The sequence below is a fragment of the Theropithecus gelada genome, chromosome 5 (assembly GCF_003255815.1).
Source record: "Theropithecus gelada isolate Dixy chromosome 5, Tgel_1.0, whole genome shotgun sequence".
Classification (NCBI taxonomy): Eukaryota; Metazoa; Chordata; class Mammalia; order Primates; family Cercopithecidae; genus Theropithecus; species Theropithecus gelada.
The window spans coordinates 136946206-136959139 of NC_037672.1; positions in this window are offsets into that span (position 1 = coordinate 136946206).

Below are 12934 nucleotides of genomic sequence, written 5' to 3' on the forward strand. Positions count from 1 at the left end.
GATATTATTCCCTTATCAGACACATAATTTGCAAATATTTCCTCCCATCCTGTGGGCTGAGCCATTATGTTTTGTTGTCTCTCATAGTTCCAACCTCTGCTCTCTCTTCTCACTCACACTTTCTGGGATATTTCATCATCATAGGTGGTTTAAATGCTTATATGTTGATGATGCCTGCATCTCTTCTGCCAATCCTGATGTTTCCTCAAGCTCTAGACCACCCATATATTCAGAGGCCTATTGACATTTCCACTTGATTGGCAAACAGCATGCTGAAGACAATTCTTCTCACCTTCTCATCCCAAATCAACTCCCTTCTAACATTCTCCACCTCTTGCACCACCATCCCAATCACTCTAGAAAAAAGTATGAAGTCATATCTAAATCCCTCTCTCTCCCACACACACTAAACCCCTCCCAGATATTTAGTAAATGCATCCTCTCCTTTTCATGCTCATTGCCACTGGCCTTATGTGATCTCACTAGGACAACTGCAGTAGCCATCATCCTTCCTCCCCCAGGCTGTTCTCATATTTCCACCTGACTAGGCCACAAACCTGCTTCAAATCATATAAAGACTTTCAGAAGAATGTTCACATTCCTTGCATGAGCTTACCTGAGGCTCTTTTAGATGATCTGTCTCCTACCCCTCTCAGCTCATCCTACATTCCTCCTTCACACATACTTTCTGCTTCCACCTTACCAAAATGCTTGCAGTTCCGGAGACACACTGTCTCGCATCACTCTGCTTTGGTTCCACGCCTTGTGTGCTTTCTGGGTGGAGCTTTCTCTGTTCCACCCTTTTCTGTGTGGTGAACTCTTACTCATGTATTAAATTTAATTAGATGACCGGGCACAGTGACTCACGCCTGTGATCCCAGCACTTCGGGAACCCGAGACGGGCAGATCACCGGAGGTCAGGAGTTTGAGACCAGCCAACATGGGGAAACCCTGTCTCTATTAAAAATATAAAAATTAGCCAGGCATGGTGGCACGTGCCTGTAATCCCAGCTACTCGGGAGGCTGAGGCAGGAGAATTGCTTGAATCAGGGAGGCGGGAGTTGCAGTTGGCCGAGATCACGCCATTGTACTCCAGTCTGGGCAACAGAGCAAGACTTAGTCTCAAATAAATAAATACATACATAAATAAATAAATTTAATTAGATCCCTGTCTCCTCCAGTAGACTATTACCTTTGTATTTCCAGCACCTAGCATGGGGCCCGATGTGAGGTAGTACTTCATTACTGGCATACTTTGGAGATATTATGGGTTTGGTTCCAGATTACGTCAATAAAGCAAATATCATAAAAAGTGAGTGGGTTGAATCACAAAAATTTTTTGGTTTTCCAGTACATATAAAAGTAACTATATTGTAGTCTATTGTGTGCAATAGCATTGCATTGGAGAAACAATGTACATACCTTAATTTAAAAATACTTTATTGCTGAAAAATGCTGACACAGAGACCAAAAGTGTGCACACGCTGTTGGATAAATGAGACAGACAGACTTGCATAACACAGGGTTGCCACAAACCAATACAATATTTGCAAAGTGCAATGAGGCTAAGCACAATAAAACGAGGTCTTCCTGTGTATAAATTTTGAACTGTTTAATCAAAACTTCATGGAGGCCAGGCGTGGTGGCTCATGCCTGTAATCCCAGCACTTTGGGAAACCAAGGCAGGCAGATCATCTGAGATCAGGAGTTCGAGACCAGCTTGGCCAACATGGTGAAACCCCATCTCAACTAAAAATACAAAAATTAGCCAGGCATGGTGGCGGGCGCCTGTAATCCAGCTACTTGGGAGGCTGAGGCAGGAGAATTGCTTGAACCCAGGAGGCAGAGGTTTCAGTGAGTTGAGATCACACCACTGCACTCCAGCCTGGGCAACATAGCAAGACTCCATCTCAAAAAAAACAAAAACAAAGAACAACCAAAAAAACCCCTCACGGAGTAGAATTTCTAAACAGGTTGGACAAATTCCCACCACTAAGGAGAGCATTCGGGGAACTGGCCTCTGCTACTTGTCTCTCCCTGTCCCCAAAGCAGCGCAACTCTTAACTGTAGGAGGCTGGACTCACAACTATTGCCTGCACTCAGTTATGGCTGCATTTCAACCTCATGTAACTTTAACTTTATTCAAGTACAAAAATTGTATGTCTTAAAGAAGGCAAGCTGCCCCCTTGAGAGGGTCAAATGGGGAGTAGGTTGAGAATTACTAAGGTCAGCAGACAGTGCTAGTTTGCCCTCTGAGGGGATAGCAGAGTTGTTTTGGGAACAGCAGGTGGTGGAGGTCCACAGGTGTCAAAGTGACCTCATGATCACTGCCCAGCTTTGAGAAACCCCGATCCCAGACCCCAGGCCTTATTGGCCTCGTCAGGCAGAAGCTGCTTTATTTATTTCCCTTCTCTCTCTCTCTCCTTCTCTCTCTCTATATATACACACACATATATATTATATATATACACACACATATATATTTTTTATATATATATACACACACACATATAGTATATATATAAAATTTTCCTTCTGGGAGGGGACAAATTCTTTGAAATTTCTTTTCTTTTAGAGAAAGGATCTGGCTCTGTTGCCCCTGCAAAGTACAGTGGTGCAATCACAGCTCACTGCAGCCTCCAACTTCTGGGCTCAAGTGATCCTCCTGCCTCAACCCTCCCAAGTAGCTGGGGCTACAGTTGCCTGCCACAACATCTGGCTAGATACAAAAATTTTATTTTATTTTTTTGTAGAGACATGGACTGTCTACGTTGGCCAGGCTGGTCACAAATTCCTGGCCTCAAGTGATCCTCATTCTTTGGAGTTTCTTAATTTTATATGACTTTCTTCTAAACAAGGCACCACATAGCCTGGCCTGGGATACTTCTGGGTTGAGCAGACCCTCTGCTGTAAACTTTCAACCTGACGACAACTCTGCTACCCCTACAGCCACCCAGGTTATATTAGGGAGATCCAGGAAGGCTTCTCAGCACCATCTTCCAGGTTAGAAAAATCCCAGAGAATGAGGGAGTTCTATGACCTCCAGGAATGGTCTGCTTTAGAGGACATTCAAAGGAGAGTGAACAGAGAAATACTGCTTTTCACAAAGAGGTAGACACTGGTGATGTTCTGGTCATCAGTAGAGACCTCCAAACCAGATCTATCCAGGTAACCATGTGAGGCCCCTGGGAGGATTCATCATACAATTACTTGGATCATTTCAGCCATATTTACCCTTAGTGTCACACAATTGATGAGCTTCATTTGTTAGTGAGCATGTCGTAACCTAGGGCTTCTCCTGTGACCTCTAGGGGTCAAACATCTTTATTAAGCACAAAGTTGTACCCACTACTCAGAATTTTAAAAAAATAAAATAAGTGATTTGGTCCTGTTATGGACTGAGTTGTGTCCTCCCACTTCCAGTCATATGTTGAAGCCCTAGCTCCCAGTACCTCAGAATATGACTGTGTTTGAAGACAGACCACATGATAGGCCAGGTGATAGGCTGGATGCAGTGACTTATGCCTGAAATCCCAGCCCTTTGGGAGGCTGAGGGAGGATTGCTTGATTGCTCAAGGCCAAGAGTTTGAGGCCAGCCTGGGCAACATAGGGAGACCCTGTCTCTACAAAAAATTAAAAAATTAGGTGGGCGTGGTGGCACACACCTGTAGTCCCTGCAACTCTGGAGGGTGAGGTGAGAGGATCGCTCGAGCCTGGGAGGTTGAGGCTGCAGTGAGCCATGTTCACACCACTGCACTCCAGCCTGGGCAACAGAGCGATGCCCTGTCTTTAAAGTAAAAAAAAGAAAAGGTGGGGGTGGGGGGATGATGAAGTTGAAATGCAGTCTGACTGGTGTCCGAAAAGGAGATTAAGACACACAGAGAGACACCAGGGTGCACAAAGAAAAGACCCTGTGAGGACACAGTGAGAAGGCATCTATCTGCAAGCCCAGGAGAGAGGTATCAGAAGAAACAAAACCTGCCCACACCTTGATCTTGGACTTATAGCTTCCAGAACTGTGAGAAAACAGATTTCTGAGAAAATAGAAGGCTTCATTTTCCTAAATAGGACTGTTTTGACGTTCTCCCTGCAGCTGGTCTCCCTCAAGCCTGTTTAAGCCACATGGTGTGTGGTACTTTATTACGGCAGCCACATCAGGCTAAGACAGGGCCCTTAGATTAGCACGTGTGTTGTGTGCATGTTCATGTGTATGTGTATGTTATGATATGTGTATTTTATGGTGTTATGAGATGTGTGTATGTTATGATATGTGTGTGTTGTGTGTGTCTGTGTTATGGTGTATGTGTGTGTTGGGTAAGCAGGCAGGAAGGGATATGTCTGGGAAATGCCCTTCCAGTTGCTACAGGGAACTGCAGGCCTTGATTCTCCCCACCACCCAGCTTGGCTGCTCCTCTCTCTCTTCAGGACACACTATTCTCTGATGTGGGTGGAACTAGTGCCCTTGTGTCAGAGAGAGAGAGAAAATAGAATCAGAGATGTGGGTTAGCAGTAGGATGGCGAAGGAAGAAAGAAGCGAATTCATTTATAGTCTGCCGAGAGCCATCCAAGGATCCCGGTGGGAGACGGGGCAGGCAGAAGGCTTCATTTTCCTAAATAGAACTCTGTTTTGACATTCTCCCTGCAGCTGGTCTCCCACACGCCTGTCTGTCTCGCCAAGTGCACTGATAAAAGGCAGCAGGATTTTAGCCTTCCACTGCGCCATCTGGTGGCGCTCAGGGAGAGGTACAGTGGTTCTTGTGCATACACAGCCACATCTACCCCAAACTTAACGCCTTCCTTTCTGTAAGAGGAGTGGATACAATGACTTGGGAAGAAAGCAATAGTGCAAGGAGCACTGGACTGGAGTCAAAAGGGGACTCTATCTCTGCATCTTATTAGCTGTACGATCTTGGGCAAGTTAAGTAATAACTTCTTTGCGACTCTTAGCTGTAGAATCTTGGGCAAGTTAAGTAATAATCTCTTTGCGACCCAGTTTCTTTATGTAAGAAATATGGATCACTAATAACAACAGGATTTTGTGAGAATTCGTTGAGAAAAAAGCAGCCAGAACAGTACAGTATCGGGGATGTGGTGCCTTTGTTAATGATTCACCCCTTTCCCTTCTTTCTCTCTTCTTGTATTTCTTTCTCTTCCCATGGTTTTGTGACTGATCAAAAGTTTTAGTGCTATAGGCACTGCCTTTTATGAAATTAGCTAGGGGAGGGCTGTTGGGAGAACCTGAGAGTTGGGAGGGCAGGAAGGTACAGGTCACGGGAGCCTCAGCTGGGACTGGGAGACTACCAGGCCCTGTCCCTCATTTGGTCATTTGTAGGAATCAAAGCTAGTGTCACAGGCCTGCCCCTGACTTCTTGCTGCAGAAGGCATCTCACCTACCTCTGATCAGAAACAGGAGGTGGTGAGCTCTCCATCACTCTAGACTTCCAGGCCTAGATGATTGTTTTACATTATCAATGTTAAGGCAGGCTTCAGGTCTGGGAATATTATGAGTCTATGAACTAAAGCAACACTTACAAGAACGTAAGTCAAAGGCACCAATTATCTAAATAACACAGAATAGACTAACATGATACACATGTAGAACATTTACAATTTTGGTTAAAGATGAGAGGGAGAAGAATGAGGAGAGTTACACATTGAGAAAGGGTTCTAACATATTAGAAAATAAAAAAATACTTTCCCCTCCCAGTTTTTTTTTTTTTTTTTTTTTAGACAGAGTCTTGGTCTGTCACTCATGATGGAGTGTAGTGGTATGCTCTCAGCTCACTACAACCTCCTCCTCCGGGGTTCAAATGATTCTCACGCCTCAGCCTCCCGCGTAGCTGAGACTTCAGTTGCCTGCCACCACGCCCGGCTAATTTTTGTATTTTTAGTAGAGACGGGGTTTCACCATATTGGCCAGGCTGGTCTTGAACTCCTGACCTTGTGATCTACACGCCTCAGTCTCCTAAAGTGCTGGGATTACAGGCCTGAGCCACTGCGCCTGGCCTTCCTCTCTCAGATTTTTAAAAAAATAAATCTGATGGGTCAAGAGAGATCATGTCACTGCACTCCAGTCTGGACAACAGAGCAAGACCCTGTCTCAAATAATAACTAACTAATCAACTCAATCAATCTGCTGCTATCTCTCCTGCCAGCGTTGTAGGGCGCGTGTGTTTGTATATATGGCAGCTCTTGTGGAAGCCATGCTTTTTCCTGGGTCGCTTCTGTCTTCTTTAACACCCTGTTCCGGAAATACATGATTCAGCTGGTCAAGAGTCCCAGCCTGACACCTGCAAAATATATCTCACACAGGAAACAAGAATCAGGGACAGACCCTTAAGCCTTCTTGGGGCCCTGTGGTCTCAAGATCAATGACGTTGACCATCTTTGGTGACCTAGGCTCCCACTTCTTGTCATTTCTAATGGACTCACAGGCACTTCAAACCTAGCCCCCTCCTTTGGTCTAAATTCTGTGGCAGTAAATTGCCCCATCATTAATGAATCTAGTTGTTGAGAAACCAGAAATGTGGAAATCCTTAACTCCCTTTTCCTCTCCGTCTATCCTTTATCAGGCACATGCAGTGCAGTGTCCAATTTTCTTGAGCCCATCCTCTCTCCTGAATTCTCAGCCACACGCTCCACCTTGGCTCTGCTGTGGCCAGCTGACTTCCTGTGGGGCCTCTGCAATCCTGCCACCTAAGGGCCACCAGCCATACTCCTGGTGTCCCTGGCTCCTGTCTGAAGTGCCATACTTGCAGGGCATGGGGTGGTATCACTGGAGGCAAATGATGCACCCTGGGAGGCTGAGCTGTTACCTTGCAATGAGGTCATTCTCGAGACTACTCAGGTGTGACAAAGTACCCCAAGGTTTAGGGGTTTATAACAACCATTTAATTAGGCTTTAATGAATTATGTGGGTCAGTAGGGTACAGTAGGACTGGCATGTCTCTGCTCTTCAATGTCTGAGGCCTCAGCTGAGGAGACAATGGCTGGGAGTGCCCCCACAGCTGTGGGCTAGAATCATATGAACACATATCCATGCAGGTAGGGCTGCGTGCTGGGGCCGTAGCTGGAGCTGTCACCCAGAGCGCTTACACGTGGGCTGTCATGGTACCCTCTGGGTAGCTGACTTCTCCCATGGCAGCCGAGAGCTCCAAGCATGAGGGCCCCGGTGAACAAAGAAGCTGCACAGCATCACTCCTGCTGCGTGTCCCCACCTCATGATGGGAGAAATGGCAAAGAATTCGCAGTTCTGTTTAAAAACTGCCGTGGGGGAAACTGCCCCAATGGGAGATGAGGTATAGAAGATAAATTCCTGAGAACACATGGAGGGAGCACACACACTAGGGCCTTTCGGAGGGTGGAGGGTGGGAGGAGGGAGAGGATCAGGAAGAATAACTAATGGGTACTAGGCTTAATACCAGGGTAATGAAATAATCTGCACAACCAACCCCTATGACACATGTTTACATATGTAACAAACCTGCATATGTACACCCGAACTTAAAGTAAAAGTTAAAAAATATATATAATAAAAGAAGATAAGTTACCTCTCCTTTCCTCCCTCCAGTGGATTGCGCTGAGGTGCGGTTTCTCTACTCCACCTGTCCGGAGACCCCCTCCCCGAGTGCTGCCTGGGGCACCTGCGCAGTGACCGGCTGCGTCTCATCACAGCTCATCCGAAGCAGCGCCCCAGGAGGACATGCTCTGCTTCCGGCCGCTCTGCTGTACTTGGCTCCCCCATTACTTTTGCTGCCCTAATACTACTATACCTGCCAAATAAAGTCTCAGCATTCCAGCCTTGTCTAGAAAGCATGTGCTAAGGGACCCTCCACAACCCATCTGCCCTGAAATTCAATTGATTTGTTCTTTTAAATCTCTTTCTCCATCCACATTGACATTTCCCCAGGCCAGGCCAACATCTTCTCTTGCGTAGACCATCATATGCTTTCCCAACAGATCCATTCATATCTGCACGAGTGATACTGCCCCGTCAGTCCACACTGGGGTCAGAGTGATCTTTTAGAAACAAATCTCATCACAAAACCTTCCAGCTTAAAACCCATGACAGGTTTCACATCCTCCTTGTAAACAGGGCCTCTCAACCTCAGCACTACCGACGCTGTGAGTGGGGCAGCTCTGCTGTGGGGGCTGCCCTGTGCAATGTGAGATATTTAGCAGCATCCCTGGACTCTCCCCACTAGGTGCCAGTAGCACCTCACTCCCCAGCTGTAACACGTAAAATGTCTACAGGCATCACCCAATGTCCCCTGAGGGACAAAATCATCCCAGGTTGAGAACAGCTAGTATGAAGTAAGCATACTTAACATGGCCCAATGTGGGCCAACCCTGGCACAGCAGACACTACTCTCTTCCAGGTCTCTAAGCAACAATCACACTGGACTTCATTCAGGATTCTTTGACCATGCCATAGCCTTTCCCTCTGCAAGCCTTTTACTGTTCTTTCTCAGCCTGGAATATTCCCTTTCTCCTTCCAGTCCATCCTCTGACACACACACACCTGTGCTCCATTCATCTAGCTAACACTTCAGGATCAGTCCTCAGCCAAAATGTCGCTTTTGTGAAGGCTCCTCTTGCCTCCCAGATGTACACTTACATGGCAGCTGGGACCTCTCACAGCACTCCCCACATTGATCACGAATTAATTAGCTTTGGTTATGGTGTGTTAATGTGCGTCCTCCTCACTCTGCTGTAAATACTGTAAGAACAGGGCTGGCTGTCTCGCTCATCCCTGCGTCTCAACAGTTAGTATGGAGCTTGGCATGTGGTAGGTACTCAATGCATTTGATGAATGAATTAATAAATGAATGGGCAAATACTACTTACGCACATTCTTTTTCTTTCCCTCGAGACGAATTCTTGCTCCATCTCCCAGGCTGGAGTGCAGTGGGGCAATCTCGGCTCACTGCAACCTCCACCTCCCAGATTCAAGTGATTCTCCTGCCTCAGCCTCCCAAGTAGCTGGGACTACAGGCACGTGCCATCATACCCGGCTAATATTTTGTATTTTTAGTAGAGATGGGGTTTCGCCATGTTGGTCAGGCTGGTCTTGAACTCCTGACCTTAAGTGATCCACCCACCTTGGCATCCCAAAGTGCTGGGATAACAGGCATAAGGCACCGTGCCCGGCCTTATGTGCATTCCTATTTTCTGGTTTCTTCCTTCTTTCCTTTCTTTTTTTTCTTTTTTTTTGAGATGGCAGCTCAGGCTGGAGTGCAGTGATGTAGTCATAGCTCACGGCAGCCTAGACTCCTGGGCTCAAGTGATCCTCCTGCCTCAGCTTCCTGAGTTACTGGGATTACAGGCATGAGCCGCTGCACCTGGCCCCCTTTCCTTGCTTTAGATTTTTCTCTTTCATTGCAAATCAGTACCCTCATTCCGGTATGAATAAAACCCAGTTCTCAGATGTTTTACCAACAAGTCTGCCTGATCTTGAGAAACTCTTCAGACACTGCCCAGCTCTCTGATCCACTCCTTTCCAAAGAATTTATGCAAAGGTTTTGTTTGTTTGTTTGTTTGTTTTTTAACCAAGCCACGTTAAGAGCTAGAGGTACATCAAGGGATCAAATCAAAGTCCAAGGTGTGGTATCCGATTCCTCAGAATATTGATTAAAAAACGGGCATCTCCTTGGCTAGGGATTTCCCCACCACCAGGTGGAAACCTTGTGTCTTTTCTCACCCCTCCTCTATCCCCTCGCAGTCTCCCACAGGGATGCCAAACGCAAAGTGTCCTTTTCTGACCTTTCGCCATGGAATGTACGTCTTTGGGGCAGCATCCGTGTTTGGCTTCTGTCTAGCTCTGAGCGGATCAGGACTAAGGGTTAAATTCTGGTATTTCACATTTGAGCACCTGTGGGTTTTGAGCAATTGACTGTGTTACAAGTTGCTTACTGGAAATGGTCAATGTGTTAAAATCTCTGAAAAACTGAATTTTTATAGGACGTCATTTAGACATGATTTTGACAGTTTGTGTTAACTGACTTGTTCTATTTTCGCTGATGTGCATCTGTAGGGACTTCTGGAAACCTGGAGGAGTAAGCTATCACAGGGACCTCAGAGTGTGGCTTGCCTGGAAGCTGAGCTGTCTCCGGTGGTGGTATCCCAGCAGGTCTGGCAGTCCTGGATTGGCTCCCCCTAGCGGTTTCACAAAATATGTCATTTTGATAGAACTGCTTAAACTGCAGCTCCCAGCTCTGAATGTGTGCTGTTAGAATCCTTCTACTGCAAATTAGGGATGAAATTAGATGACCAGCCAGTGGGACCTCTGAGAAAAGAATGAGAAATAGGCTCATGCAGGAGGGGGCGTGGAAAGGCGGATAAGCTCTTTTGTCTGGAATTCCTGTCCCAGACAGGTTTGTCTGGGAATGGCCAGAGACTGAAATTCCAAGGCTATCATCCTGCCCAAGTCCCAGAAGCAAAGGTGAGTACCAGGCACACTCTAAGGGCAAGCAGGAGGGAAGAGCAAGAAGAAAGAAGAAGAAGGAAGAGGAGGAAGAGGAGGAGGAAGAGGAGGAAGGAGGGAGGGGGAGGAAGAGGGAGGAGAAGGAGGGGAGGGGAAGGGGAGGGGGAGAAAGAAAAGGAAGAAGAAGAAAAAGAAGAAAGAAGAAGAAGGAGAAAAAGAAAGAAAGAAAGAATGAAAGAAAGAAAGAAGAAAGAAAGAAAGAAAGAAAGAAGAAAGAAGAAAGAAAGAGGCACCCAGTTTTCAAAGTTCCTTATCATCTTGCTAAGGTAGCTGAAGGATGCAGTCACAGGTCTGCATGCCTAACAGTGGCACACTAGGGCTTTCCTGTTTGGGGCCAGTAGGTTTCTCATTTTGTTGTGTTTCATTTCTTTTTGTGTAGGACATGACTTGGCCTCTGATTGAGTCACATCAGTGTTTTTGTGAGTCATGTTCTAACAGGCTTGTGCTGTGTTGAAATGACTGTTGTTTGGGGTGTCAGCCCAGATGCAGGTTTCGCACCACATTTCAAAGTGAAGAAGAGCTGCTTTTAACTGTTTGTTCTTAATCCACCAACCTTTCGTGTTTTCTCATCAAAAGAGGAATAGCTTGTCCTTTTTCTTTTGCCTTAACAAGCCCCGGAGAGACAGGAAGTGAAGCCACAGTACCCCTTTTTTTCCTTAAGTAGCCCCATCACATGCTATGCTGTAGGTTTCAAGAGAGTAAACTCCCCTCTGGTGCATGGAAACCTCAGTAACTTCTCTGAGGCAGTAGTTGGTCGTCCTGGAGATTTTTCAGTTAAATCAGTGTTTATTTCAAAAACGCCCTTGGTGATTCTAATGTGAGAATCACCGGTCTCCATGCACATCGAAGCCAGTGGGCAGGGAAGTACTGGGCCCAATCAGCTGAGACTGGGCTCCAGCCACACTTCTCTGCTGGTGCCTTGGAGCCTGTTGCCCCATCTCAGATTCAGATTTCCCTCCCATGTCTATCTGTCCTTCCCTCTTCTACCCAGGCATCCTGTAAACTCCTCCAGTGGAAACAAGCATTTCTCCTGGGTTGCACCCCTGAGGCCTACAGGTCCCGTCTCTCCCAGCCTCACCTCTTCCCTTCTGCTACTGCAGAACCTTCCACACCCCTTTCTCCTCTATCCTGGCACCACTGATGCTCACTATGGGCATCTACCAGCTTATTCACCCCCTCAACAGCCCTGCCCCATCTTCCCTCTTTGGGATGCAGTGAAATGGAGTGATTAGTCAAGCTCCTGAAGCTTTATAGATCTCAGTTTCAGTTTCCTTATCTATATAATGGGAATAATTTACAGCCTCCTAGGAGTTTTGTGCAAGTTACATGAGACCACGTGTGCTTTGCTGGTGTGTCATAATGGATCCTGGATGAGGCCCAGACATCTGTGTGTTTCTATCGCCTCCGGTGTGGTAGTAGTAGTATGGGCTATGCTGAGAAACATTGGTTAAGACAGTGGTTCTCCAGCTGGCTGTGCATTAGGATTATCCGGGAAGCTTTAAAAAGTTCAGGTGCCCAGGCTGAACCTGAGCTAATTAAATCTGAAGTTCTGTATTTTTTAGTGACCTCTCCCCACATGATTCCAACGTGCAGCCAAAGTTAAGAGTAAAGGCTCTGGGGCAGCAGGCCTGGGTTGTACTGACTCCGGGCCAGTCACTAACCTCTCAGCCTCAGTTTCTCCATCTGAAGAATGGGAATAATATATGCACTTTGCGGTTTGACTATGCAGATTAGTTGAGATAATTCTGTTCAGTGGTTGCCACAGGGCCTAGCACACTGCCCTCTGTTGACTGGATTTGGGAGCTGGCGGGGTGGGCATGAGCGGCCCTCATTAGAGTGAGGCCTTCTCAGCAGCCCTAGGCTCATCCGGAGCACCTCAGTCCTCTGGGCTCCAGGCTGTCCCGTCTCTTGCTGCTCTGTCCGAGCAAGTTCAACAGTCAAGCTCTGAGCATGGCCTACAGGAGCCAGGGCATGTTCATGCCAGTGACCCTGTTTTAAAGCATCTAATACAAAATGTTATTCAGTTTAAAAAAATTGTAATGATTCCATGAAAAAGGTAAACCAATAGTATTAGTTCTTTTTATTATTATTATTATTATTTTTGAGATGGAGTCTCACTCTGTCACCCAGGCTGGAATGCAGTAGCGCAATCTTGGCTCACTGCAACCTCTGCCTCCCTGGTTCAAGCTATTCTCCTGCCTCAGCCTCCTGAGTAGCTGGGATGTCAGGCGCATGTCACCACGCCCAGCTAATTTTTGTATTTTTAGTAGAGGTGGGGCTTCATCATGTAGGTCAGGCTGGTCTCGAACTCCTGACTTCGTGATCTGCCCGCCTCGGCCTCCCAAAGTGCTGGGATTACAGGTATGAGCCACTGCGCTGGGCGTTCTTTTTGTTGTTGTTGCTTAATTGCCAATATGCAGTATGTTACCTAATTTATGGGTTCAAATTTGG